This window comes from Cygnus olor, chromosome 6, assembly GCF_009769625.2.
Source record: "Cygnus olor isolate bCygOlo1 chromosome 6, bCygOlo1.pri.v2, whole genome shotgun sequence".
Taxonomy (NCBI): domain Eukaryota; kingdom Metazoa; phylum Chordata; class Aves; order Anseriformes; family Anatidae; genus Cygnus; species Cygnus olor.
In genome coordinates this window covers 36844499-36851815 of record NC_049174.1, presented here as the reverse complement: position 1 = coordinate 36851815, position 7317 = coordinate 36844499, and the positions used below count along the sequence as shown (strand labels likewise).

At 39.3% G+C, this 7317-nt stretch overlaps 1 long non-coding RNA gene across 4 annotated transcripts in view; it reads right to left on the bottom strand.

The window, feature by feature from the left end:
- Positions 1-422: 422 nt before the first annotated feature.
- The window catches only part of LOC121072210, a 58244-nt gene continuing 51349 nt past the window's right edge, over positions 423-7317 (bottom strand). For 3 of the 4 annotated variants that reach the window (XR_005821071.1, XR_005821072.1, XR_005821074.1), the window contains one exon: positions 423-1003. This is a non-coding gene — a long non-coding RNA (uncharacterized LOC121072210). Of the gene's footprint in view, positions 1004-4749; positions 4923-7317 lie in introns of all 4 variants that reach the window. The other variant, XR_005821073.1, reaches the window with a different exon arrangement.

Sequence of the window (7317 nt, the reverse complement as noted above, 5' to 3'; positions counted from 1 at the left end):
TGGTCAGGCTCAACTTCTTCTGTCCCTCCCATCCCAGGACCATGGTCTTAGGTGTCCAAGTGACTTCAGTGGGAGCCATACTGCAACGAGCTGCACACTTTTGGGCACCAGCTGATGGCAAAAAGTGCATATCCCTTCTGGTTCACAGCTGACTGTACCAGACCACTACCAAGCACAATAAGGTCCGCTGAGTTAGGTTTTCTTTCAAAAAGCTTCTCGTTTATTAATTTGCTACAACCTTGTATTTTACTTTGCTATCAAAGAGCCTAGATAGTCCTCACAAGCACAAAGAATCTCAGAAGAAACTATACTTTTGTTAGCAGGTGAGATAATAGGAATTTTCAGCTGTGAAAGGCACATTTCTATATGTTTGTACTAGAAGGCAAGACTCATTATTTCTATTTCTGACTCATTAATTCCATTAAAAAAATAAAAATACACAAAGTAATTATTAAAAAGTACCTTCATGAATATGGAACAAGGAACAACAAGTGGGCTGTTTATAACAAATATGAAGAAGTGTGTAGTTCAAATATTAAGAATGAGAGGGAAACCAAGTAGCCAGAAAAGATGCTGTTTTCTCTGAAAACTTTAGAAATATCCAGCCTGGATGACAGTATACAAACTGATAGTCAGGCTGAGCTAATGCAGTTTCATCTCATCTGTGTACAGGGTGGTCCCAACTCTGCCTAAAGCCCTGATATTCCTGTATCTGTGAAGCTAATGGTTGTGTGTGTGTGTGTGTGTGTTTGTTGTTGTTGTTTTTGTGGGTTTGTTTGTTTAGCTTTTTTTTTTTCTTCATGTGGATTTCTAAACCATCCACTTCCATAAGCCCAGCCAGGTATGGTTGCAGTGCAAATCAAGGTGGCCCCAGCACGGGCAGGGTGAGGAGGGCAGCCTTCCTTCTTCCCCAGCACTTTCACTTCATGATGGGACAGCTATGAACACTGGATGCTCCACACTTAACATCCGTGATGTGCAGCAGACATTCAGCTTCTTGCTTCTAGAAAGGGCAGATAAAAAAATAAGTGAATGGACTCTACAAATTGCAGTAGGGTCAAGCTCAGCAATATAGGAGATCAGACTAGAAAGAGGCAGAAATAATTTACCCACAGATTAGAAACAGATAAATGAGTGAGAGAGAGAAGGAAGGAAAACACAATACAGAAAGGAAGATAAGAAAGAAGCTCTTCATCTTATGTATGGGAACCAACTGCTGCGTATGTATTTCCTATGTAATTTTCGTATCTATCCCCAAGTTGTTAATCTGAAACACTTCACAGGAAGTAGACCATCTATTTAATTTAAAATGTTGTCTGAAACACGACGGGATTTTCAGATAATTCAGCTATCATGCTGGACCTCAGTCTGTGCAGCATAAGGGTTATGGCCCAGATTTTCACACCTAGATGTAGATGTCTTGCTCAAGTAAAGAAATCCTGGGAGTTTTGTCTAAGAATTCACACTTTTGAACCCTGAATCATTTGTATTTGCAAGCAAATTACATTCTTGTAAGAGAACTGTTTACTGGTTTTATCAAAAATAAAATTTGAGCCCAATTACATATGCATTACTGTAAGGACATACAGTAGTCCACCACAGTTAGCAAGGGTAAGCACATACTAAGCCCAAATGTAAAGGCCATTTCCAATGTAATTAACATAAAAACGAAGAACCTGTAAAGTAAGGTGACTGCTTGTTCATCAATTAACGCAGAACAGCCTGGTGGGAACGTAATATGTGCATTGTTCACATGTGGCAAAAGTTTGCAAGCGGTTGTATCCATTACAAGGTGAGGGCTGTGTTCCCAGTATGCATGTTTTCATCTGGCCTTAGACTTAAAAATAACAGTAAAAATCAAACACAAACAATTATTTTCATTCTTTTGGGATTTGGCATATGTGCTATAACAGACATAGATGGAAACTTCTAAAATAAATTAAGGAATGTACTTGTCAGTTTATTAATCAAAGTTTACCTGCTTCACATTACACAGAGACAAATTAAACAAGCTACCATGGTACTCAGAAAACATCTGCTAACAAAGTCAGAAGTAATGATAAACAAACTTGAGTTCCCTTTGTGGTTGATTTTCATCCAGCTGCATTTAATTATAAAAGAGCTATCAAAGAAAGCTCCCCATTAGCAGCTAATTCAGAATGACTTCAGAAGAAAATCCCAGAGCCTCCAGTGATATCTCTCCAACAACTTTATCATCTCTGCAAGTGATTGAGAAGAGCTGAATTAGACCAGTTTAGTGATCAGTCCTCCTACTAACTGCCAGAGTAAAGTGAAGATGATATATCTTTTCAGTACCTGTGATTGTCTGTTTTCAAGGCACTCTTATTGGTAGGACCTATAAGACCTATCAGACTGATCTATGCCACATGTATCAGTGCCAACAAGCAATACAAAGATAACTCTAAAAATTGCTGGGCGCATTTTCTAAAGCAGAGCATCTGCTGATGTTGTTAAGAAAGTGAACAAACTTGTTGTTACAAGTTTTTTTTAATAAAGTCTCATTGACTTCAGTATTTTTCACAGTGAAATTAAACACATAGTCATTTATAAATATATAATTCTGGTTTACATTGATCAGGATTTTTTCCTCTGAGGTAGCTAGAGACGTGCAGAGTCCCAGACTGGTCCTCTGAACAAGCATGGCACACCTGAATGTTATTAAAACATAGCAAACACTCTATCTCCTTAAAAGAAAAACAAAATAACACATACATCAGGGTTCCTCTGGAACTCCTTACATCGAGAAGTATTAGTAATCCTATGAATAGTTAATCTATGTATTGAAGTGAAAAAGTGAAAATTTAAAAATATATCCAGAACTACGAGCAATTATTACAAAATTCCATAAAGTCCAGCAATAATCACAAACCCTCAAAAGGTTCTGGGTACACAGCTCAGCAACATACAAGCAACTTGTAGGTTATTGCTATTGGAAGGTTTGGATGATGGCAAGGAGTCGAATATCATAAAACATCAAATTATTTCTTTCCTTATATTCTTTTTCTTTAAGACAGTAATGGGTGATTCTTTCCTGAAACCAGGCTGCTATCTGGCCAGCAAGTAAATATGAAATCAAAAACCCTGTGTGCCAGATCTGCACAGCTGTATTTGTGCTTCTGCAGCTCCCAGAGGAAAGCACACCACATGTCGGTTACTTGACTTAGGGTGGGTTGGTGAGGTGTAAGTTAAAAGGGCAGCTGTACACTCTGGGAAATTTTCCAGATTCATTTTCTACCAATTGCTTTAACAATGCCACAAGCAGTGATGAAGAGGTAGGGATGCTGGGTAACACAGGTAGAAAATAGAAAAACTTTTCCTACAGCTTACTTCTTATTCAGTCCCCAGGCTCTCTTGAAAAATCTGTAGGCACTTTATAGAGGATTTTTCCCCTGCAAGAATAAAGGGGTTGGCTCCGATTGCTGCTATTCTAAGAGGTTTAAGGAAAGAAAAGGCATTATTATATATCCACATGGTAATCAACCAAGGTCTCATGCAACTATTGCTGTTGATGTGGTTCTTTCTGGCTCTTCTAGAAAACCGCCTATTGGTGTACCTGGCCTAGAAGTTTGAGAGCTGAAGCAAGAAAATGATAACACACTTTAACAGACCCTTTGTTTATGTAAACATCCATCCACAATCTGTGTCTGATGGGGTGAACATACGGCTTTAATTTTACCCTTGGCACATGGATCAAACAATGTTGCCAATATCTATTGTTCTCCTCATAACAATATGCCTGGTGGTTTCAACATATCCTCTCCATTAGCTGGCTTCAGATCAAGCATTACTGTGTATGTGCTTGTGTCTTCATAAAACTGGAATATGGATTTTTTTCCTTTGTACCAAATGTGTAAGAAGGAACACAGTTGAGAATGGTGGTCAACCGTCCCTGTGAGTCATGAGAACAGCTCGCTTCAGATTGCATGGCGGAGCCGACAGGCGGGTGGGGAGAAGGGGTTGGTTTGGGCTTGCAAATCCCCAGCCGTATAGCTTGGTTTTTCAAAAAGCAGAGGAAGCAGTGAGTCAGATCTTTATCCCGTTTTATCTGGGCTTCAGCAAACCTTTCTGGATTTGGTCCATCTCTGATCTACACCAGCCCCGCTCTGGAGCATGGACAAACTAGGTAGCTGTAAGAATGGTGGTTTGGGTGTGTGTTTTTTTTTTTTTTTTTTTTTTTTTTTTTTTTTGCTTTTGCCTCCCGTATTTTTGCAATTTAACGTCCTATTTGCTGTAGAATACCATGCTAATGCTCTTTTTCTTTTATTCAGTATTCTGCTTCTGTAAGGCAGTGCAACTGAGGAGCTTGGGATCTGGGGAACGGCATGAGGAGAAACCTCAGATGGGCTCCCTGTGCCAGAGTAGCTTGTCATCTCCGTGCTAATCTTCCCAGCTCCTGCCTCGGCCTCTGGACCAGCAGCACTGCTTTCTTATGTTTCCAGCAGCAATCAAACTTGACGTTTCTCCCCTACATTGTGCTGCATTTCAGCCTGTATTTCCAAATGTTTGATCCAAAATTCATTTGAGTCAATGGAAGGAATCTCATTGCCTTGAATGCACTTCAGATCTGGCAGCTTATTGCACCTGAGCATGAACACCTGATTTATATTTCCTAAATTAGTATTAGTGAAGATACAGACTGGTACCATTTTCACCACAGTGAAGAACCCTCACAGAGAAAAATATCACTAGTAAGACAACAGCTATATTTGGGCCATTCTGGGTACTTACTCTATGGTCAATTATTTCTTTTACCTTGACATTTTGCTTTCTGCAAGACTACGTTCAAGAGGAACCAGCTGCAAAAGTTGAAGGTGCCACGGCCCCGGCCATTTGTCGTGCGCAGAGCAGATAGCTGCAGCCGTGGGAGGCAGCAGACCGACGCCGTTGGGTGCTCCGGGGCCCTGGTGTAGCACAAAAACGCAGTGAAAGCTGGCAGAAATGCTGGGGAAGGAGGCAGCTCTGGGAGATAACACGGTCGTGATTAACATCACCATAAATAGGGATCTGCAAGCCTTTCTTTTTTTTTTTTTCCCATGCTCTCATGACACTCCTCCTCACTGGAAGTAGTAATCTTGAAAAGCTTAGTTTTTGATTCAGTATTTCTATTTTCTTCCAACTGCCCCATCTCTCACTTCTCTCTCTGATTCTCTCTGACTTCAATGCTTTACTGTTTGAATGTGCTGAATCTAACTAAGCCCAGGACTTTGAATGATTTCACTGCCCCTGCAGTGCTACATACCGATACAGATACATATCTTTTAGGTTTGCTTTATCAATGCTAATTTTATTTCCTTCTCACATTTGCAAGCAGAGAGCAACTACAAGGCTTCCTGTGCATCGCAGGCTACAATTCAAGGAAACTTTAAGAAAAATTATTCTAATACTGTTTGTGTACTCGTATACATGCAGCAGTTTTCAGTCTCATTGCTACACATGTGCTTCAGCTTGTTCTTAACTGTCAGAGAGCTAACATTTCTATATAAATGGGTTCATTAAGACTATGAAAATGTAATTATCACTACTGTGCAGAATGAATGTATGTTTTTCTCCAGTAATGGCATGGCAAGAGAAAGAAAACAGAGGTAAAAGAGAATTTTTTTTTTTTTTTTTTTCACAATCACTGTTTTAAAGAGAAGGCCACAACATTTCTGCCATTGCTCTAAACACACTGGAATGCCTAACAGTAACAGTCAAGTCATAACAATAAATGCCTGCACCCATCTACAAGCAGAATCCTTCAGAGAGTGAATCAGGTAGTTTCAGATAGTTTCTGTACTTTTTTTTTTTTTTTAATTTGGGGGGCTCAAACTAAACAAAGAATTATTCCCCCTCCCCCCCTCCCCCCCCCCCCAAAAAAAAAAAAAGACACCTCTGGGAGGTGGGGAGGAAACTGGGTGTAGCCAGGAGCATACGCATATATTGGGGGGGGGGGGGGGGGGGGGGCGTGGGAATAATGCTTTAACTTTTAAGTTGTCTAATATCTCAGTTGGTAATTTATTATAGAATTAACTACCTTACTTGAAGGTGCATTCATTGACATGATACTTTGTGTAATCTTCTATCGTGTATAAAAGGGCAATATGCTATGCTATAAATCTTAGTTGTGTTACTGCTTTAAATAACATTTTTGACAAAAATAACAGTAAACTGATTGCTACTTTTCTGCCAATATTTTATGTTATGAGTTTCTCAATTTTACTATCACTTTGGTTTCATCCTGAAATAGCAAACTATAATCAGAAAAATCCTTTGGTCCCAAATCCAAGCAGCTTAATCCTTCCTGGCCATTGTCTCATTAGGTACAAGAACATTGTCTGAGTTTCAAGGCAGTGAAAATCAAGAGCCCGACAGTCACCACCAACACGTGGGCCAAGCACTTCACTCACCTCTCCTATCTATGTCCAGCTTACCCTCAGCAGCTGCTGCAGCTCTGCTTGGTATATATTTGAAAGTACCCATGGAAAGGCATTTCTAACCAAACATCCCTGGTGAACTCCAAAAAAAGACCCGTTATTGAGGGAAATAAAGCAGTATTAAACCAAACTAAAGTGAACATTGGCACGTAACTAACATAACATTGTCAACAGCATCTCATAGTTTAATTTTAGCAGGGAAAATATGGCATCTCAGATACCATGATATGGGTGTTTGTTCACAGCCACTGTACCTGTCAACTATTATTATACTGATGCTGCCGTGTTCCCTGAACTGTTTTGATTTCTCAACAAGAAGAGAATTTTCTCTGATGTGCCATCTGTAAGGTACCATTTACCAAAGGAAAACTTTATCTCAAATTTTTAATAATTTTCCGTCAATTCCAATAAAATCTGATATATTTTTATAATACTTACAAAATAATAGCAAATGTGACTCACCACATGTGCCACTATTTCATTTGATATTACTCTTCTCCCACTGACTTTTCTTTCCAGCACAAAATGCAACTTAAATGTCAACTTGAACTAAAAAAGTTACATTCCTGTGGAGATTGCTTGTATCTCATGCGATCTCAAATAATTCAACTGCTTTCCACTCCTTTAACTTCTTCTATTTTAGTAGCTCATTGTGCAGGTTCTAAAAATAACAAATGGTGGAAGGGATAGTAAACTGTTTGTTTACATATAAGTGACAGGACAAAATGTCCTTTTATGCCTAAAAAGGGATGGTCCCAATGCATCACAGGGTCCAAAGTTGATATATCGAATATACTAGCACACACTGAAGGATTACCATGTCTCCAGCAAACCCATTGCTAGCTAAAATGAGGAATATAAGCCAAGGGGAAAAATGGTAGGA